Below are 23,346 nucleotides of genomic sequence, written 5' to 3' on the forward strand. Positions count from 1 at the left end.
TCGGGTCTGAGACCCAGCAAATGAGAGAGATACACATCATGAGAGAGAGAGACGCCGAATACACAAGGTTTGGAATGTCTCCTGACTTAAGCGGAACAGAACCATTGATTACTGCCATTGTCTCTTGGAGATGGAATTGTGTATTGAGTACTGTACTATTCATTGAAACCCCTCGGGGGACAACCAGAGTGGTCTGGTTGAGGGATTGCATCATCCCAAACTGATTGACATCTGAGACCTCGTGAGTAAGGATAAAAGAGGGGTCTGGGGAACAACCCCTTTAGACGCACCAGAAGAAACGCTAGAAATCCTGTGACAGCGTTTTATAGCGAAGCCGGTGAGAGCTCGTGTGTGTCCTCTCTTGCCTGGGTGGTGGGCTCATCATGGAAGAAGGGTTTAGCTAAAGGAGAGGTCACACTTGAATGGCCACGACAACGATTCACCTGACGGATCAAAATCATAAAGGAAAGCCGGCAAGTTTTTCTCTTTCTCTCTCTCTCTCTCCAACAATTGCAACACAGCGACAACCAAAAAAATGGCAGCTTGTGTGAACTGCAGTGAACTTTATATTTCCATCGGACAATACATTATCCCCTAGACAACGATAGAGCTTATTTCTTATTGATTATTATTATACCCGCACTTTTAGGTTTAGTATTGATGATGTATTTTATCTGTATATTTGCATTGATATTATTTTTGTGCATTTTTACTAATAAATACTGTTAAAAATAGTATCATCAGACTTCAACGGACGTCTCTATCTTTGCTGGTAAGTCACCCAGTTACGGGGTTCGTAACAGTATCACCAGCAAACTTAGATACATTACACTGGGTCCCCTCTTCCATATTGTTAATGTATATCGTGAACAGTTGTGGGCCCAGCACCCACCCTGTGGCACACCGCTCAACACTGATTGCCAACCAGAATAACACCCATGTATCCCAACTCTCTGCTTTCTATTAGTTAACCAGTCCTCTATACTTCATCCTCAACTCTTTATCTTATGGATGAGGCACCTTATCAAGCGCCTCTGGAAATCCAAGTAAGTGACATCCATCTGTTTCCCTCTATTCTCTGCATTCATTATATCCTCAAAGAACTCCAGTAAGGTTGTCCAACAGGACCTGCCTTTGCTAAATTCATGCTGTGTCTGTCTGATGGATCCATTTCTTTCCGGATGCCTCGTTAAGTCTTCTTTAATGATAGCTTCAAGCATTTTCCCAACTACAGATGTTAAACTAACTGGCCTATAGTTACCTGCCTTTTTTGAACAGTGGCGTGACATTCGCTGTCTTTCAATCCACCGGGACCTGCCCAGAGTCCAGAGAATTTTGGTAAATCATCCCCAAAGCCACTACTATAACTTCTGCCATTTCATTCTGTACCCTGGGATGCATTCCATCAGGATCAGGGGACTTACTATCTTCAGGCCCACAAGTTTGCTCAGCACTACCTCTTTAGTGATAGCTATTGCATCAAGGTCCTCACCTCCCATCACATCTATAACATCTCTCTTTGGCACACTAGACATGTTCTTCATGATGAAGACCGACACAAAATAGTCATTCAAAGCCTCTGCCATTTCCTCATTACCCAATATCAATTCCCCCAACTTGTCCTCCAAGGGACCTATGTTCACTTTAGCAACCCTTTTCCGTTTTATATAATTATAAAAACTTTCACTATTCACTCTTATATTTTGTTCTAGTTTATTTTCATAATCTAGCTTCCCTTTCTTTATTGCTCACTTAGTGGTTCTTTGTTGCTTTTTAAAGTTTCCCCAATCTTCCAGTTTCCCACTACTCTTGGTGACTTTGTATGCACGAGCTTTTAATTTGATGCCTTCTTTTATTTCCTTAGTCATCCAAAGCTGGCTCTCCCCACCCTTACTGTCCTTGCTTTTAATTGAATGTTCTTTTGTTGAGCACCACAAAAAATCTCTGTGAAAGTCTTCTACTGTTCTTCAACTGTCCCACCATGTAGACTGTGTACCCAGTCCACACTAGCCAGATCCTCCCTCATCCCATTGTAGTCTCCATCGTTTAGGCATAATACACTGGTTTTGCATTGAACTATTGCACCCTCCATTTGTATGAGAAAACCATTCTGCAGTGAGGCACTTCTGTAAAACTTCAGACTTAGAGTCATGCTTTCGTTCATCTCGCTCTTTCTTCATGAGACCCTTCACTGCCATGACTGAACTCTCTGCTAGCCCATTAGATTTTGTGTGATGTGGGCTTGAAGTTTTATGTCGAAACCCCCAAACATTGGCAAAGGACTCAAATTCACAGCTCGGGAATAGTGGACCATTGTCTGACACCACTTCCCACGGAACTCCGTGCCTTGTAAACACAGCTATCAGAAAGGGGAATGACTGCTTTGCTGAATGTTGATTGCAGTGTTGCAACCTCTGGGTAATTGGAAAAGTAGTCTGTTCCAACATGACTCTTTCCTTTACAATCAAACAAATCTGCTTCAACTTTGTATGGCCTGTCTGGTACAGAGAGTGGTGTAAACAGTTCAGCTTCTCGTTTTGGTCTGTAGGTAAGATATATTGCATCTCACATGATGTTGTGGTCTGGCTGATGTCTTGGTTCATTATTGGCCAGTACATCACTTCCTGAGCTCTTTGTTTACATTTCTCCTCACCAAGATGCCCTTCATGTATCTTCTGGAGCATTTCCATGCGTAGCAACGCTGGAATCACAAACCTGTTTCCTTTGAAGACCATATCTTCCTGTACTGACAGTTCAGCTCTGCATGTCCAATCATCCCAAATACACATTGGATAGTCATGCTTAGTTGCTGGCCATCGTTTCTATATTGTCTCTTCGAGTACTTTTATTTTTTCATTCATCCCTGCTGCTGTCCTAATCTTCTCTGTTCTATCTGGAGATACTGAAATGGAAGTGACAACATGTCAACAAAGGCATGTAGATCTACATCAATCTCTTGGTCACACTTTTCTTTCTTGTTGACTGCTCAAGACAGCACATCAGCAGCAAAGATATATTTTCCCATGGAGTAGATCATTTTCACGTCATATTTCTGCAGCCTTATTAACGTATGCTGTATCTTCATGGGACAGTCATTCAGTGATTTGGACATAATTGAGAGACCAATGGTTTATGGTCTGTCTCCACTTCAAATGCTTTTCCATAGATAAACTGATGGAACCTTTCACATGCATATGTGCTGGCAAGAAGCTCTTTCCGCACTTGTTAAAGCTCTTGATATACAGGCCACAGGTTGCTATGTGTCATCATGCTGCTGCAGTAGTACTGATCCAAGGCCATACTAGGACACAGCAGCCGAGGTCCTAGAACATCTTTCTGGATCATAAAACTTCAGCATGAGCTCTTCAGTTTCTTTTCAGCCTCAAGAAACACTCTTCTTGCTTATGAGACCAAATCCACTCATTTAGTTGTTCCAGGAGTGACCTAAATGATGCTGACACAGTAGACAGTCGAGGAATTAACTTATTCAGGTAATTCACCATCCCCAGGAAACATCTCACCTCTTCTTTGTTTTGGGGCCTCTCCATGTCCTCAATGGTTGACATCTGCCTTGGGTCAGGTTTCAGTCCCTCTTCTGATCTGACATCTCCAATGAAAGCCAGTGGCTTAACACCAAAATCACATTTCTCTTTATTTAATTTCAAATTGACATCTCTGTCGCATCTAGCACCTGCTTCAGTTATGTATCATGTTCTTCTTTGGTGGACCTCCAAATTATGATGTTATCCATCATTTTCTCAACCCCAGCTATGCCCTCAAAGATCATATGGATGTTTTTTGTGGTAGAATTTTGGTGTGGACAGGATCCCATGTGGTAACCAAAGGAAGTGATATCTTCTTTCTTCTGTGTTAAAAGTACACAGTCTCGAACTTGCCTCATTAATCTTCATCTGCCAAAACCCAGATGATGTGCTGAGCTGCTAAACCACTTGGCATCAGAAAACTGAGACCTCTTCTCCTCCTGTGCTCTCTCTTAATGGCTTCATTGAGATCTCTTGGGATCTAGATACAGTATATCCACAATGCTCCATTTTTCTTTTGCACAATGACCAGTGAGCTCACCCAATCTGTTGGTTCGTCTATTTTCTGTATGACATTTATCCATTCCATGCATTCTAGTTCTTGTTTAAGTTTGTCTCTAAGAGCAAAGGGAACTTTCTTGCATGCATGGACAATAGGAGCTACTGTCTCATCTACATAGATTTTGTGTGCAGCAGATAAGCATCCATGCCCCTCAAAGACATCCGTGTATTCTTCCATGAGTGAAGTGCGGTCACCTTTGGTCTGTGAAGACACTACAAAACTCTTTTCAACAGGTTGAGACTTTTCTGTGTAGTGAGACCAAATATTGGCTGTACTTGGTTTTCAACAATCAGTATCTGTGCCAGTAGGTGCTGTCCCTTGTGCTTGTGCTCAGGTGGTTTCTGCCACCCTACACATAGTCACAGCCTTTTCTAGTGTTAAATCTGTTTCACGGAGCAAGCTTTCTCTGAGAACATTATCTGAGATTCCACAAACTATTTTGTCTCTATATAGTGAGTCTCTTAAATCTCCAAACTCATAGAACTTACTCAGTACGTGAAGCTCAGCTAAATATTGGTCAAAGCTAACACTCTGTTTCTGTGAAGAACTTAAACCATAAGATATAAGAGAAGAATTAGGCCATTTGGCCCAGCGAGTCTGCTTTACCGTTCAGTCATGGCTGATCCTTTTTCCCCTCCTCAACCCCACTCCCAGCTGTCTCCCCGAAACCTTCAATGCCATATCCAATCAAGAATCTATCAATCACTGCCTTAAATCCACCCAATGACCTGGCCTCCACTGCTGCCTGTGGTAACAAATTCCACTAATTCACCACCCTCTGGCTAAAGAAATTTCTCTGCATCTCTATTTTAAATGGACATCCCTCTATCCTGAGGCTGTGCCCTTTTGTCCTAAACTCACCCACCATGGGAAAAATCCTTTCCACATCTACTCTGGCTAGGCCTTTCAACATTTGAAAGGTTTCACTGAGATACCCCCTCATCCTTCTAAACTCTAGTGAGTACAGACCCATAGCCATCAAAAGTTCCTCATATGATAACCCTTTCATTCCCGGAATCATCCTCTGAAACCTCTCCAATGCTAGCACATTTTTTCTTAGATAAAGGAGCCCAAAACTGCTCAAAGTACTCAAGGTGAGGCTTCACCAATGCTTTACATAACCTCAGCATCATATCCCTGTTCTTGTATTCTAGTCCTCCTGAAATGAATGCTAACATCGAATTGCCTTCACCACCAACTCAACTTGCAAGTTAAATTTTCGAGTGTTCTGTACAAGGACTCCCAAGTCCCCTTGCATCTCAGATTTTTGGATTTTCTCCCCATTTAGAAAATAGTCTACATATTTATTTCTTCTAGTAAAGTGCATGACCATGCATTTTAAAACATTGTACTTCATTTGCCATTTTCTTACCTGTTTTCCTAACCTGCCTAACCCTTCTGTAGCCTTCCTGTTTCCTTAACACTATCCACCCCTCCACCAAAGTTCGTATCATCTGAAAACTTGGCAACAAAGCCATCTATCCCATCATCTAAATCAATGATATATAGCATAAAAAGAAGGGTCCCAACACCAACCCTTGCGGCCTCCTACCAATCAGCCAATGCTCTAACCATGCTAGTAACCTTCCTGTAATACCATGGGCTCATAACTTGGTAAGCAGTCTCATGTGTGGCATCTTGTCATAGGCCTTCTGAAAATCCAAACACCCAACCTCCACCACATTCCCTTTATCTATCCTGCTTGTAGTCTCCTCAAAGAAATCCAACTGGTTTGTCAGGCAAGATTTTCCCTTAAGGAAACCATGCTGACTCTGTCCTATCTTGTCCTGTGTCACCAAGTACTCCACAACCTCATCCTTAACAATTGACTCCACCATCTTCCCAACCACTGAGGTCAGGCTAATAGGTCGATGATTTCCTTTCTGCTGCTTTCCTTCTTTCTTAAAGAGTGGAGTGACATTTACAATTTTCCAGTACTCCAGAACCATGCCAGAGTCCAATGATCCTTGAAAGATCATTACGAATGCCTCTGCAATCTCTACCAGTACCTAGTTCAGAACCCTAGGGTGCAGGTCATCTTTTCCTTTAGGCCTTTCGACTTTTTGAGCACCTTCTCCCTTGTAATAGTAACTGCACCCACCTTTCTTCCCTCATACCCTTCAACACCTGGCACACTGCTAGTGTCTTCCACAGTGAAGGCTGATGTAAAATACTCATTTAGTTCATCTGCCATCTGCTTGCCCCCATTATTCATTCTTCGGCCTCATTTTCTAGTGGTCTTATATCCACTCTCAACTCTCTTTCATTTTTTACACACTTTAAAAAGCTTTTCCTATCCACCTTGAGTTTTATGCTAGCTTGCTTTCATATTTCATCTTTTCCCTCCTATTGATTATTTTAGTTGCTTTCTGTAGGTTTTTAAAAAGCTTCCCAATCCTCTGCCTTCCCGCTAATTATTGCTTTGTTGTCTGCCCTGTCTTGCTTTTACATTAACTTCCCTTATCAGCCACAGTTATACTGTTTTGCCATTCGAGTATTTCTTGTATTTGGAATACATCTATCCTGCACCTTCCTCATTTTTCCCAGAAACTCCGGTCATTGCCTTGCCAGCATGTCCTTCCAATTACTTTGGTCAACTCTTCTCTCATACTGCTGTAATTTCCTTTGCTCCACTGAAGTACTGCTATGTCAGACTTTACCTTTTCCCTAACAAATTTCAAATTGAACTCAATCACATTATGATCACTGTCTCCTAAAGGGTTCTTTACATTAAGCTCCCTAATCAACTCCGGTTCATCACATAACACCCAATCCAGTACACTTGATCCCCTTGTAGGCTCAATGAGAAACTTCTCCAAAAATCCATCTTGTAGGCATTCAACAAATTCTCTTTTTTGAGATTTATTACCAACCTGATTTTCCCAACCTACGTGCATGTTAAAATCTCCCATGACTATCATAACATTGCCCTTTTGACACGCCTTTCCTGTTTCCCATTCTAATCTGTAGTTCACATCCCAGCTACTGTTTGGAGGTCTCTATATAACTGCCATCAGTGAATTTTACCCTTTCAGTTCCTCAACTCAACTCACAAAGATTCAACGTTTTCCAATCCTATGTCACATTTATCAAATGTGATTTATCGAATTTATCAAACAAGGGCTTAGGTTATCCATTGAGGGGATTTTTAGGCTCTCACTTTAATTCCTTGGTGAGTCAGCTTCTCTCTGTCAGAACCTAGTGTCTCTTCCTTAGTCACTCGCGGTATTCAGTTACACTACATATTTAGACCTCACACTGACTTCTGAGAAACTTTGCGTGGGTTTTCAAATGCTAGAACTATTTTACTTACAGAATTACAGAAAGGCTTTGGCTCGACCACATTTTATTCCGGGGCCATCAGCCCACCAAGAGCGCGTGTGTCCCTTCACCATCATCACTTCCAGTTCTGGGTGAACCGTGCATTGCACACTGGGAACTGAAGTTCTTTATTATGTGCACACATAATAACACAAGCCCTACAGCCTCCTCCTTTCTTCTGACATCTTGTCTTACATTTCCATTTCTGCTTGTTTCGTAACTGTCCCAGTGTGAATTTCCAGCGCTCAAAGTAAATTTATTAACAAAGTACGCATTGTCACCATATATTACCCCGAGATTCATTCTTACAGCATTCACAGTAGAGCAAAAATACAATAGAATCAATGAAAAACTGCACACAGACAAAAACTGAACTACCAACCGATGTGCAAAAGAAGACATTTTGTGCAAAAAGAAAAATGTATAAGTAAATAAATAAATAGATGGATAGCTAGATAGATAGATGGATAATACTGGGAACATGTATTGTGGTGACCTTGAAAGTGAGTCCATAAGTTGTGGGATCTGAGTCAGGATGAATATGTCATGAAATTTGTTAACTTTACAGCAGCAGTACGATGCAATACATAATAACAGAAAATAAAACTGAATTACAGTAAGTATATATATTAAATAGTTAAATTAAATGAGCAGTGCAAAAATAAAGAGGTGAGTGAAGTTATCTCATTTTCCATCTGAAAGTGTTCACGAATAATGTGTGGTATTTGTTGACTTTGTTTTATTCACTTTGTTATTTATAATGGAATTATGATAGGTCTCTTTCAGAAACCTCACCAATTAGTGGAAGTCTCAATGGGCCAAATGGCCTAATTCTGCTCCTATGTCTTATGGTCAATTTGGTATTTAGTTGTTGCATGATTAAAATGAAAAACTGTCTGGTATCAGTTTAATAAAACTCATCTGAGCTAGTTCACTGAATAGCCAACGATTTTGTGGAGATGAAACTTTTGCCCTTAGCCTGTGGCAATGTTAATATGATAATACTGTTGCTATTTTGGGATAAAGAAAAACAGTTTCAAGTAGCAGAACATGAGAGAATAATGCATGAACATAAATGTTAACCTGTTTTTAATACATAGCCTTTGTATTGTGCTTTGATTATTTTCAGATCAATGTAGTAAATGTGAGCATTGGAATTGTGACTGGAAAGCAGGATGCCTACATATCACTTTTAACACAGACTAGGAGGGTGGCCTGAAAGGAAGGTGTGTGGGAGAATGAGCTACAAAACAGTACTTAAAACGACTACTTATCCTCTTGCCATTCATATCCTATTAGAGGACAAGATTTGTGATTATGTGTTGTCCAGTCCCATTATGGTTTTTACCGCAGTACCCCTGCTCGAACTTTCTCAATGCAACCATGGCACTGGCACCTATGTTCCTAGTTAAGTTCTGGTGATGGTTGGGATGCAGAGCAGAAGGCTTCAGAGAAAGGTGTCTGGGGGAGGGGGTGTCCCACCTACCTGCTGACAGAAATCATTGTCCACCAGCTAAGTTTCCTTAAATTCACTCATGTGGACCTGAGATGTGCAGTAACTAACAAACTTTGCAGGTGAGGAGAACCAAATCCCAATCCATAATTTAAAGACAACTGGGAAATAGAAATTTGACGAGTTCTGGAGATGGTCAGATATTGGTCGGTGCTGAGACCATAAAAGCTGTAGAACAGTTATTTTCCCATCAGATGGGTGGGGAGCGCCTGCCCGAGAGACCGTGAACATGCTGCTGGAGCGTGCGCATTGCTGATCCATTGAAGTCATTTAATGACCTCATTAGATCAGGGAATGTGGCTTTTTCTTTTCCACCTTGATGTACGCACCACTGAAATCTTCTCCGTGTGCTCTTGGAAGGTTGCTCCAGCGCTCTGCTTGTCCTGCCACCTCACCTTTCAAGTAAACACGGCCCTTTCGGATAGTACGTTTTCACACAACTCCATCTGTTCAGAATTTAATTTCATTTCCATGCTGTTGAACGTTTCCCTCATCAACATGCTCAGCAGATGTTTGCCGGCTGTCTGTTCCAGATATGATGCTGCTCTGATTCAGGGATCCTGTCTCGCAGGATAAGTGAACACTGAACATGCTGGAGGTGATCACCTAACCTTTGCCTCTGGCTCTTGAGATCGTCATCAGGGGAGAGAGCAAAGTCCTCAGTGACAGGGAGACGGGAGGGTCTCGCACCCACCTGCCCACAGAATTCGCTGTCATTCACCCACATTTTGTAACACACTCATTTACGTGAATATGGAATTAACAATGAGTGAAAAACGGCAATCATCACAAGTATTCTTAGCTTGACTGTTCTATACCACGTCAGTGTTTCCTGACACAAGCAGAAAGTGCAGGAGGGACAGCCACGGCTTTGCGGAGGCACAGCTTCCTCCGAGATTGCATTGTCATGGACTCATGCCTATGTAGTAAAAACTCACATGTCCACTCTCTGTGGCGTCCAATCAAATGGTATGTGAGCTGCAATGGAGGGTGAAGATAGGAACAGTTGTGGAATCTCTGAATTCTTCTTTGCCAGTTATACCTGTTCGTGTACCGGCTACTTCTGCAGAGAATTTGCTTTGAACAGCACTTACCATAGATACTCTGATCATGCGCAGAATGTTTGGAAGAATTCACCTTAATATGGTGTTGCTGACTGTTGAAATGCTGGTTTGAGCTATGCTTGGCATATCAATTCCATGATGGAGTGGGTGAAGATCTTTGCAGAAGACTCCCACTATGAATAGCCCATTGATCAAAGTACCTGGTGTAACCCTGGTTATTCAACACTCGACCATGTACAGCAAGCTATTCAGCAGCAGCTCTTAATGCTGAGGACAGTGAAGGAGATGATCTTGATGTTATATTGCCATTGAGGCTCTGTTCAAAGTGCTTCTCATATTATCCTTCCAATGCCTTTGTCCTCTAGTGTCTATACCTCAGGAGGCTAAAGTCTGAGTTTGATTCAGAGCAGGTGGATGCAGGCTGTGGAACCTCTCCTGGTTCCATGGCCCACACAATGCTGAACAGAAGCTTCTCAGGAAACAGAGCTGGTATGTATATTGTTCACCTTTGCCTCTACTGACATAAGAGTTGTCAGAGTAATGGGAATTTCCAAGAGGAGGAAACACATGGGTTAACAGAGGTAGATCAGGCACATACTTACATAGCATTTTACCCAACGTTAGAGCTTCCTGTTAACGACCTTATTTTCCCACCTGTTTTGAGCATTCAGCAAACTGTAGTACTATAATTATCTATTTTTTGTCTAAGCAGTGGGTAGAAATGGAGTAGGAAAGAAAAGTTAAGTGCCAAAAAGATGTAAATGGCAACATGTTGGGGTGGGCAGCATCTATTGCTCTATGCTTGGACCATCAAGCCTGGAATTGATAGCGTGGGTGAAGGTCTTTGCTGAAAGCTCCCACTGTGAAAAGCCAATCAATCAGAGTCCCAGGCATAACCCCGGTTACTCAACATTCCACCATCACGTATTGGCCTGAAAGTTTGACTGTTTATTTCTTCCCATAGATGGTGCCTGACATTCCTGAGTTCCTCCAGCATTTTGTGTCTGTTGCTTAAGACTTCCAGCACCTGCACAATCTCTTGTGCTTGTATTGAGATGTATAGTATTATGAGAAGCAGACAGCATCTGACAGGGAGAAATTTTTCATGGTCTGTGAATATTTTTGGAAAGAAATGGGTAGATCTTGGGTCTGCTTAGTTTACCTTAAGATGCCCAAATATTTCAGTTAAAAGCAGGTTCTACTGTCTAATTACATGATTGATGTCCTCGATTTAATTACCTTTTCCTCATCCTGAGAATTTATTTTGGACGCTCACCAATATTCTGTGAATGTGGATCTATATTTGTCCTTCATAGCACTGAACAAGAACCTTTTCAGATAACCCCAATGTAACTGAAGTGTTGTCCAAGATTTGTTTTCCCTGCCTCATTAACTACCCTTCAATGCCTCTATAATTTCCTCTCTTATTGTGGTGATGAAGAATTCCAGCTTATCAAGTTATTCCATAAATCCAAGATATTTGTTACCTATGGCTGCATGACATTGAAAGGAAAACTAAATTTTGTACTATTTATTGAAATTACAACCTCAGAGTATATGACATACTTTAAATATTTTTGCTTAATTTTATCGTGCCTGGAAATAAATGTCAGCACTAACTATTCTGGTGGGAATTACATTTCATTTGCTGTGCTTGTAAGAGGCTACAGGGGACTCAAACAACAAGCACAGGATTTGCAGTTCCTGTCTTTTCTAACCAAAAATCATATTCTGGGTAAAACGAGCAACACATTTTCTGGCAAGCTGTCAGACCCGGCACATCACAGATCATCACTTATCCCAGCAGTGCAATAATTAAACCAAAATTACTGCAGTTACAGGTAGAGAAGAGAAAGGTTAATTAGGAAGTTTTTTTTGGCTACCTGACAGTTAATCTAAGGTAGACATGATATGCAAAAAGCAATGTGTCGTATCATTGATTGCGTAGAATTTCCCCTTTATTAATAGCAATTTATAGATATCATCAATACTCTTGCTCTTCCTCTTTACATCTTTTCTTCTTGTTATGCTCAGTAAGAAAGATATGTTGGGATTACACCAACCCCACTGTTTCATGCACCTCGTGACAGCATTAAATGCTGTCATATTAGATAAAGCACAAACCTCAAATTGTCCTCACTCTGGTCTATTCCAGGATTACAGTGCGGTCCCAAGCCGGAAGGTGTGTCTTCCACTGTTTCAGTGCGCCATGTTGAGTATGCATTCTCCATTGTTCAAATTGCATATATAGAACATAAATATCATAGAACAGAACAGGTCCTTTGTCCCATGATGTATGAACATTTTAACCTTCTCTCAGATCAATGTAACGCTTCCCTCACACGCATTCCTCCAGTTTTCTGTCGCCCATGTGTCTATCTAAGAATTTTTTAATGCCCCTAATGTATCTGCCTCTACCACCACCCCTGAGAGGGGTATTCCATGCACCTAATACTCAAAAAACTTACCTTTGACATACCCCCCTTATAATTTTCCCCAATTCCTTTAAATTATGCTCTCTTGTATTAGCTGGGAAAATATCTATCTCTGGCTATCCACTCGATCTATGCCTCTTATCATCTTGTACACCTCTATCAAGACGCCTCTATCCTTTGCTGCAAAGAAGAAAGCCCTAGCTTGTTCAACCTATCATCATAGGTTATGATACAGGAAGCATCCTAATAAATCTCCTCTACACCCTGCCTAAAGCTTCCACATCCTTCCTGTAATGAGACATTCAGAACTGAATATGATACTCCAAGAGTGTAATTATTAAAAAGAAGAGAAGATGGTGCTTCATGTGTCACTTTCTCGGTGTTGCTTTTGTTATCAAGATGTGGACTAATCCGGCATCTGTGTTTTTATCCGTGGGAATGTTCTTGCTGATTGAATGTGTCTGTGTTCAACTCATCGGGGTCTCATGTGGTGCCACAGCTGTGTGCATTGTACACTGATCCGCAGTGAGCTCTCTGCAGTGCCTCTGGTACCCAGCGAGTACTTGCTGTGGGAAGATGGACAGGGAATCTGATATCATCCTTCGCAGCAGGGCCCTGCGCCATGGCTGGACCTTTGCAAAGCAGGTGCCGTCACATGGAATTGGGTCACAGAAAGTCTTACCCACTAAGCAACAAAGCTAAGTCCTAGCAAGAGACTTAACTTTGCTCCATCTTAGCCAACAGTCAAAGTTGTGGAAAGATTTAATGGAGGTACATCATCACCCAATGCTTTAATGCTTTCTGCGGTTATTGGTTAGGATACTTTTGGTTTCTATGTCTCTCCAAGTGTATCCACCATTTTTTATTTTGAGTGTCTACTTCTGTTTTGTGACACACACAGAATGCTTGAGGAGCTCAGCAAGTCAGGCAGCATCTAAGGGGGCGGGGGAAATAACTTGTCAATTCTCTGGGCCGACACCCTTCATCAGGACAGGAAAGGAGGGGAGCAAAAGTTAGAATAACAAAGTGGAGGAGGGAAGTAGTACGAGCTGGTAGGTGATAGGTGAGAGGTTGTGAGGGGAAGGTGGGTGGGCCTCCTCTACCGCCATAATGAAGCCTAACTCAGGTTGGTAAATCAAAAAATACAGGTTGTATTCTTTCTCCTCCCCCACCTTCTTATTTTGGATGCAGCCCTCTTCCTTTCCAGTGCTGATAAAAAGCCTCAGCCAAAACATTAACTGTTGATTCTGCTCCATAGATGCCATCTGACTTGCAGAGTTCCTCCAACATTTCGTTTGGGTTACTCTGGATTTCCAGTATCGCCCTGAAAAATAGACTCTGGCCTGTCCACTCTATCTATACCTCTTATCACCTCGTGTCCAGAAAGTTGGGGATGCCATTAATCTCTGAAATGAAGTTGTTCCACGCTTTACGGGAAAAAAAGGATATTTAATCTTACATATTAAGTCTATAGCTCAGAGGATCTAAATAATAAAATTTGCAAAGTCTTCAATTAGCAGCAGTCACACTAAAATATTTCACTCTAAATCCATCATCCAATTGTGTAAAAATAATGAAATTTATTTGAATTGAATCTTTACAGTTTAACATTTGCGGGATTATGGGTGTGTTTCTTCTGTGAAATTTATTGCTTAGGTTTGGAAAACGACTTTGATTTCAAAGCACAGTTAATAGGGTAGCAGGTTCACACCATGCTTTGTAAAAGGTGTATTTTAATAAATCCTACCTGAATTTCTGTTCATAATATATTAAGAGTTGAAAGGTTTCCTTAACCGGTGTTTGGCAGTAAGGCTTGCTTTTCAACACTGATTTTCAAGCACTGCTTTAACAGAGTAGAAGGAAGTGGAAGGATTCCACATGTGGGAATGAAATAGAACATAGACCATACTGTAGAATATGGAACAGGCCATCTAGCCCGCAATGTTGTGCCACCTTCAATCAGCTCTAAGATAAATATGATCCTTCCCTCCTGCATACCCCTCCATTTTTCTATCATTTATTTGCCTATCTAAGAGTTTAGTAAATGCCCCTAATGAATCTGCCGCACACATAATCCCTGGCAAGGCGTTTCATGCGCCAACCACTTTCTGTATAAAGTACTTACCTCTTATACTCTCCTCTAGTCACCTTAAGATATGTTCCCTTGTATTAGCCATTTCCGCCCTGAAAAATGGTCTCTGACCTGTCCACTCTATCTATGCCTCTTATCATCTTGTACACATCTCTTAAGTCACCTCTCATCCTGCTTCACTCCAAGGGAAAAAGCCTGGCTCACTCAGCCTATCCTCATTAGACATGCTCTCTAGTCCAGCAGTATCCTGGGAAATCTCCTCTGCACCCTCTCTAAAGCTTCCACGTCCTTCCTATAATGAAGCGATCAGAAATGGACACAGTATTCCAAGTGTGTTCTAACCAGGATGGGTTAGAGTTACAACATTACCTCACGACTCTTGAATTCAGTCCCATTACTAATGAAGGCCAACACTCCATTCGCCTTCTCAATCACCCTATCAACTTACGCGAAATGTTAGCTTTTCTCGACAAAACTAGTTTTGCTGCTGAGTCAGAAAGCCTTCTTCCTTTCTTCTGATTTACCAATGAAAATAGTTGAAATGCTCGGAACGGAAGAAATGTCATCGGCCTGAAATATTTGTTTCATTCCTTTCTCTGTCTTCTCACCTGCTGACTGTCCCCAGCATTTTATATTTTTATTTCACATTTCCAGCGTCTGCAATTTATTGATTTTTGGGTTCTGATTTGGCAATTCAGATTTTTAAATAACTTGGAACTGATAAGTGAGCAGGCAGCCTTAAAGCATTACACTAAGAGATATAGCAAATTAAAAACAATTGGCTATACAGAAATAATAATAAAGTTCCTCCACTGAAAGTATCAAGAGTATTTCAAACAGGCATTCAATCTTTCAAAAGAATGTGATGCCATTTACAATGCTTTACAACTAGAACAATACTTTTATGAGGTATTGTAGGGAATGTAGGTTTGGTGCACCAAAGCAGCATTAGGATCAATGCCCTGCTCACTGTGATAACAATGGAATAGTATTGGTACTTATTATTGGTTTATTGCAGTCACTTTTACTGAGATACAGTGGAAAGCTTGTCTTGAATATTGTTCATGCAGATCAATTCATTACACAGTGCATGGAGGTAGTTCAACAGCTTGCTGTCCATATCGTACTGCCCAGGCTTGCAACCTAGACAGCTGGACTCAAGGTCCGTGGTCAATCCTAACCATTGGAGGCCTCAGAGGTAGTACAAGGTAAAACAATAACAATGCAGAATGAAATGTACCAGCCACAGAGGAAGTGCAGTGCAGGTAAACAAGAAGATGCAAGATCATAATGAGGTAGAACTGTGATTCCATTTTATCATCCAAAGGAACCATTCCATAGTCCTATAACAGTGGGGTAGAAGCTACCTGTAAGCCTGGTGATGCTTTAAGTTGCTACCACATGATTGGCTAATTTGATATTTGCATTAACAAGTAGGTGTACAGGTGTACAAAATTCATATGTAGGGTCCTCAGATTATTAACTGTATATTATCTGCTATCTGCCTATATAAAATGGCTTCTCTGTAGAGCTATAATGAAATGGCTTCTTTGTGGGTAACAGATGAGGTAATGCTCTGTTTAGTTGGAATGTTTGGGTTATAGTTATTGATAACAGAGAAACGAACCAATGGTAACAATGTTGTTCTATCTGTATGGTGGGAACCTGGAGTGAGCGCGTGGGTTTTTCAGGAGGAGAACCGGCGAGGAAGGACGTGCTAGACGCACTCTGGCCGACCACCGAGGTTGGTCCCAGGTGGTGGGTCGAGGAGGTCGGAGAAGATCAAATAGTGGACCAAAGACTTTGAAATTGAGCTCCAATGGTTGTGCATGAATTGATTGAATTCTGATAAGTTTTGGCGCTTTTTTTTCTTTTCTTTTTATATTGTATCACTATTAATCACCTAGTTCTAGTAAGATTTATGAAGTGTACTCTGTAACCTACATGGTGTGTGGTCTGATATTGTATGTGCGAGTTTGTACCAGTGTGCATTTCACAGCATCCACATATACGGGAGACATGGTTTGGCGGGTGGACGGATTTTCCCCTAGACATACATAAGTGATAGCATGGGTGTTACACATACTTCAAAGTAAATTTTTTGTACGTGTCACCATATATTACCTGGAGATTCATTTTCTTACAAGCATTCACTGTAGATACAAAGAAACAGAATAGAATCAATGGAAAAAATACAACAAAGGCGAACGGACAGTCAGTGTGCAAAAGACAACAAATGGTAAATACTAACAAAAAGGAAATAATAATAATAAAATATGCAACAGCTGTAGAGTCCTTAAAAATCGGTGCATAGATTATGGAATCAGGTTGAGTTTTGTGGTAAGTAAAGTTATTTGTTTTGTTCAGGAGCCTGATGATTGAGGAGTAATATTGTTCATGAACCTGGTGGTGTGGGACCTGAGGCTCATGCACCTTCTTCCTAATGGCAGCAGTGAGAAGAGAACTTCTAATAAAGTGGCCACTGAGTGTATATGTATCATTGCTGGCAATTGATGAGGTACCAGGAAGAGGGTGGTTAATATTGTGCCTTTATTTGAGAAAAGTTGCAAAGAAAAACAAATCGGGAACAATGGAGCAGAAAGCCTAACATCTGAGGTGGGTAAGTTATTGGAGTAGATTCTGAGGAGTAAGGTCTAAAGATGGGTTGACGAGTGATAGTCAGCATTGCTTTGTGCATGCGAGATCATGTCTCTCAAATTTGTTCGAATTTTTTGAGGGCAAGGTGAGGGCTATATGGACTTCAGCAAGGCTTTTGTAAAGTCTGTGCATTGTAGGCTGGAAGTTTAGATCGCATGGAACTAGATACAGAATTCTCTTGATGGTAGGAAGTAGAGGGTGACGGTGGAAGATTCTATTTTGACTGGAGTCTCATGACCATTGGTGCTCCCCAGGCCCATTGCTGAACCCCATGTTGTTTGTCATCTAAATCAACAAGTTAGATGAGAATATATAAGGAATGGTTAGTACGTGCAGATGACAATAAGATAGGTGGCATCATAGTGAAGAAAGTTATCTGGAGTTACTGTGGGATTTTGTTGGATTAGAGTGATGAAGAATGTTTTTGGCAAGCTGGCCTTCATCAGTCAGGACAGTGAGTATAGAAGATGAGGTGTTTGGTTGCAGTTGTACAAGGCATTGAGAGGCTGCACTGAGTAATCTGTTCATTCCTGCTCACCCTCCCATAGGGAAGATGTCAATAAAATGGACAAAGTGCAGAAAAGATTTATGAGGATGTTACCAGGATTTTGAGGGACTGAGTTACAAAGAGAGGTGGGGCAGGCTAGAAGTTTATTATTTGTAGTGTAGGAGTCTGAGAGGTATGTATAAAAATGAGATATATAGATAGGACGAATGCACAGGATTTTCCCCCTAGGTTGGGAAATCAAGAATTATCGGGCATAGCTTTAAGGTGAGAGGGGAAAGATTTAAAAGAGACCAGAGAGACAACATTTTCACACTGAAGTGGTGCATAAATGGAACAAGCTGCCAGAAGAAGTGGTTGCATCAGGTACAGTATACCAACAAATAAAAGACATTTTGACAGGTACATGGTTTGAAAATGTTTAAAAGGATAGTGGCCAAACACAGGCAAATGAGATCAGCTTAGATGAGCATTTTGATTGACATGGATAAATTAGACTGAAGGGACATTTTTGTGTTGTCTTTCACTATGATAAAAAATGTACTAGAGCAGGTCACAAACCTTCAAGTCTACACCGCTATTTAATAATGAGGAAGGCAACTCTTTTACTACAAGACTGCTTTTTTGCCTAATCCCATCTCTTGATGCCTTGGCACTCGAATATCCTCCATTTTCAACCTTGAATATATTTAACCACGGACCTTCCATCATCTTCTGAATTTGAGAAATCATAAAGTTTACAGAAGTTTGGGTGAAGAAATATCTCTTCGGCTCAGTTGTTGATACTCACCCCTTACAGGACAGCAAAGTGGTGCAGCTAAGTACTGAGGTAGCCTCACACCTTTAGTGACTGGGGTTCAATCCTTATCTCCAGTGCTGTGTGGAGTTAGTATGTATGCATTTCCTACATTCAACAGATGGGCTAGTTGGCAGATTGTTTGCCGAATGTAAATTACCCCTCATGCAGATGGGTGGTCAGAGATTCAGGTGGGAGTTAATGAGCATCCAAACAAGAATATAGCATTAATAGTAAGAGCCTTGGCAATGTGGAGGATCAGAGGGATCTTGGGGTCTGAGTCCATAGGACACTCAAAGCTGCTATGCAGGTTGATTCTGTGGTTAAGAAGGCATGCAGTTCATTGGCCTTCATCAATCGTGGGATTGAGTTTAAGTGCTGAGAGGTAATGTTGCAACTAGGTAGGACCCTGGTCAGACCCCACTTGGAGTACTGTGCTCAGTTCTGGTCGCCTTACTACAGGAAGGACGTGGAAACCATAGAAATGTTACAGAGGAGATTTACAAGGATGTTGCCTAGATTGGGGAGCATGCCTTATGAGAATAGGTTGTGTGAACTCGGCCTTTTCTCCTTGGAGTGACAGAGGATGAGAGGTGTGGTGAACTACATATACCTGTCTGGACTGCTCCTGTGGCTCCTCCCACAGACCCCTGCTGACTGCTCCTGTGGCTCCTCCCACAGACCCCTGTATAAAGGCGACTGAGGCCTGTTGCCCAGCCTCATTCCCCAGGATGTAGTGTTGTTCATTCTTCCAGTCAATAAAAGCTGATACCTCGCTTCCTACGTCTCAGAGTGAGTTATTGATGGTGCATCAAGAGGTGACCTGGTAGAGGTGTTCAAGGTAATGAGAAGCATTGATTGTGTGGATAGTCAGAGGCTTTTTCCCAGGGCTGAAATGGCTAGTGTGAGAGGGCATAGTTTTAAGGTGCTTGGAAGTAGGTACAGAGGAGATGTCGGGGTAAGTATTTTACACACACAGTGGTGAGTGCATGGAATGGGCTGCCGGTGGTGGTGGTGGAGGCGGAAACGATAGGGTCTTTTAAGAGACTCCTGGATGGCTACATTGAACTTAGAAAAATAGAGGGCTATGGGTAGTTCTAAGGTAGGGACATGTTCGGCACAGCTTTGTGAGCTGAAGGGCCTGTATTGTGCTGTAGGTTTTCTATGTTTCTAAGTTATGGGAGAAAGGAGTTATGGTATTGATATAAAAGACCACTTATGTCCGGTACGAAACAAGATCTTCTATCTCTGGTCTATCCAGCTTGAGGATATGAGCTTTGTTCACATATTCTACATATTCCCAAGAGCAAAGAATGTTTCTATCAATTTATCCTTTAAAATTCTGATCAAGTTCAATCAAATCAATATTTAATACTCTGTAAACCACCAAATGTCGATCTGCATGCAACTAATTTTCATAATTTAACTTTTTGATGGTCTGGAGTTATTGGGGTGAATTTGTTCTGTATTGTGCCTCCATTTTAATAGCCAGCAGGCTTACTATAAGTAGCAGCTGCTTTATTGAGTTTTTAGCAATCAGATTGTCCTTCAGCATCTGATTAATCATAGCAGATTGTTATTTGCCTTTAATTAGGCCCTGATATAGAACCTAATGCATCTCGTGATGATATCCATCATCCTACCCTTCACTCATCCAATGTACATTGCTTTTGAAAATCATTCTCCATTCATATCTGACATCAGTCGGAAAGTTATATCTAAAAGAGCACTTCTGGCAGTGTTATATAGAGTTCAGTTTGGTTTCATTTTATGGGGGTGGTTTTCTTTATCAGGAACTGTTAAACAGAGGTGTGGAGCCATCATTAGAAATTCCTCTGTGAAACCCGTGAATTTCTGAATATTTAGATAACTTTGAACAATGGCTAACTTTTTCCAAGGTTAAAACTTATCTGTTGGAATCTTCCACCACTTGTTAGTGTTGGAGTGTCAGCTGTGACACAGTGGCAGTACGTGGCTCTGAGTAACGATGGTGTAGGTTTGTGTCCAAATCAGAGGGATGAGTATGCTGTCCGGGTTGACTGTTGGAAATGTAGTCTTTCAGATGACGTGAATGAAAATTGCACTCCAGTGGACAGGAGGGATCTGCAATGGGTAGTTAAAACCGCTCACCACATTGCAAACGGCAGCCTACCCGCCATCAAGGTGATATATACAGAAAGGTGCCAGAAAAAGGCCAGCAATATCATGAAAGATCCCACCCACCATCCTTATGGACTGTTTCTCCCACTTCCATCAGGGAAGAGGTGACACAGCATCCATGCCAGGACCACTAGACTCAAAAACAGTTACTTCCTCTTAGCTCTCAGCAGGCTGATTAATTTATTAACCTGTCCCACCACCATTACATACACATCACCTAGTATCACTTAATGTACGTACAATCAGTCTCTATATATAAAAGTCACTTGTACATTTTATAAGTTGCTTTTGTTGTGTTTTTTGTTTTTTTAATTCTGTTCTTTATGCTTATTGTGTTTTTGGCTGGGTTGAATTGTTCTCCGATCTTGGCAATTTACTTGCAAATGTTTTGTCACCGTATGAGGAGACACCATCAACGTGCTGTTAATTGTGGTGTCGTCTGAATGCTTGGCCTTCATAAAGTTATCAGCTGCTGATTGGCCATCATTATGGAAACTCAATTGTGATGTAGGGAGGAAGTCTTGTTGGTGATGGTTTGTGTGGTGAATTTTGTGTGTCATGCTCGGGAATTTTGCCCGCATTGGCTGTTTTATTAAGTTGCATCAGATCTGAAGTAACAATAGCTTTGTTCTCCTTTACACTCATGTATTGTAGAAAGACAATAAGCAATCTTGAATCTTGAAAGGATCTCAGCCTTAATTTGGAGAAGAGCACTGAAGTTCTCACAAGTGTACTGACCAGAATCAGAATAAGATCCAGATTTATGATCACCATCTTATAGAAAGTGACATTTGTTGTTTTGCGGCATCAGTACAGTGCAAAGGCATAAAATTATTACAAATAATAAAATAAATACATTCTGCAAAAAAGGGGACTAATGATATAATGTTCATAGACTTTTCAGAACTCAGATGACAGATCCAATATTATCCAAAAAACAAAGTGGAAGTGGTATTGGGCCAAGCAGGACAATTACTTTGGCACTGGGGGTACCGATTTGCTTATAGTTTCAAATACAAATCATGAGTGTACAATTCTGGGCTGCTCTGGATATTTGGCAAGTTAGACAGGATGATAATGTGTGCAGAATAGCAAGTTGGTGGCAAAAACAGCCAAATAGGAACCTCTGATTCAACAGCAAAACCCTCCCCAATTGTTTAATGAGTCTTCTAATGACTTGCAATTTCATTTGTAATTTATTGGATGTGCAAATTTGTTTAATTTTTATTGTTCACGAATACGGCTGTGACTCAAAGTGGAATGTTACATTCATCTAGAACTTCTGCCATCTTCAATGGGGTCCTACCACCAAGCACATCTTTACCTTCCTGCTCACCAATGCTCTACTTTCCACAGAGATTCCCTTGTCCATTCGTCCCTCCCTACTAATCTCCCTGTACGTACACTTGCAAGAGACAGAAATGCTACACCTGCCCATTCACCTCCTCCTTTACCTCCCGTCAGGGTCCCAACAGTCCTTCCAAGTGAGGGAACACTTCACCTGCAAACCTGTTGGGATCATCTATTGTATCCGGTGCTCCTGATGCGGCTCCTCGACACTGGTGAGTCCTGACATATACTGGGGGACTGCTTTGTTGAGCACCTCCCCTCCATCTGCTAAAAGTGGAATTTCCCAGTGGCCAACCATTTTAATTCTTATCCTCACTCCCGTTCCAACTTGTTAGTTCATATTCTCCTCTTTTGCCACAATGAGGCTACTGTCAGGGTGGAAGAGTGACACCTCATATTCTGTCTGGGTAGCCTTCCACCTGACGGCATGATCATTGAATTCTCCTTCCAAGATTTGTTTTCCCTTCCTCTTCCCTCATCTTCTATTCCATGCCCTGGCCGCTTAACTCTTCTCCTCAACTGCCTATCACCTCCCCCAGGGTCCCCTCCTTCTTCCCTTTCTTCCACAGCCCACTCTCCTCTTCTACCAGATTCCTTCTTCTCCAGCCCTTTACCTTCATCACCCACCTGGCTACGCCTATCACTTTGTAAATAGTCTTGTGTCCCATCCCCCCATCTTTTTTATTGCATTGTAGAAGAATAAAAGGTTATGGAGAAAAGGCAGGTAGGTGATGATGAATCCATGGCCAGATCAGCCATGATCTTATTGAATGATAGAGCAGGGTTGACAGGCCAGATGGCCGACTCCTGTGACTATTTCTTATGTATCCTGGCACTTTCCCCTTCCTTTTCAGTCCTGATGAAGGGTCTTGGCCATTATGTCAGCTTTTTTAGTTCCATAGATACTACCTGACCTCCAGCATTTTGCGTGTATTGCTCAGAATTTCCAGCATCTGCAAAATCTCTTGTGTTCACCTACAATAGTACCATTTAGACAAGAACTCTTTTTGTTGTGTACTCTGGCCAGTGTTATGTAACTTCATCTGGTGCATGCCCCTATTGAAATTACTGTTATTGGATATGTGCTGTATTAAGAGGCAGTGTATTTGTTGGGAGCTGAACCACATCGTAATGATGTGTGGAGCCCCAGTTGTATGCCTGATCTATAATGGGTTAGAGAGGGAAGCAGTGATGCTACTACGCATTTTCTGATATTATCAAACTTCTCCCACGTTATCTACAGTAGATATTCATCTCATTGCTAATTATGGGACTTTATTATGCACACATTGGTTGCCATTGTTCACGCCCTACAGCAGTAGTTAAACTTCAAATAATGGCTGTGGAA

General features: G+C 41.4%; 1 protein-coding gene across 7 annotated transcripts in view; it reads left to right on the plus strand.

Annotated features, from left to right (window-relative positions):
- LOC140715275 (catenin alpha-3-like) overlaps positions 1-23,346 on the plus strand; it is a 1,577,100-nt gene that overhangs the window by 281,663 nt on the left and 1,272,091 nt on the right. The gene's annotated exons all lie outside the window — the stretch shown is intronic.

The sequence above is a fragment of the Hemitrygon akajei genome, chromosome 23, assembly GCF_048418815.1.
Source record: "Hemitrygon akajei chromosome 23, sHemAka1.3, whole genome shotgun sequence".
Taxonomy (NCBI): domain Eukaryota; kingdom Metazoa; phylum Chordata; class Chondrichthyes; order Myliobatiformes; family Dasyatidae; genus Hemitrygon; species Hemitrygon akajei.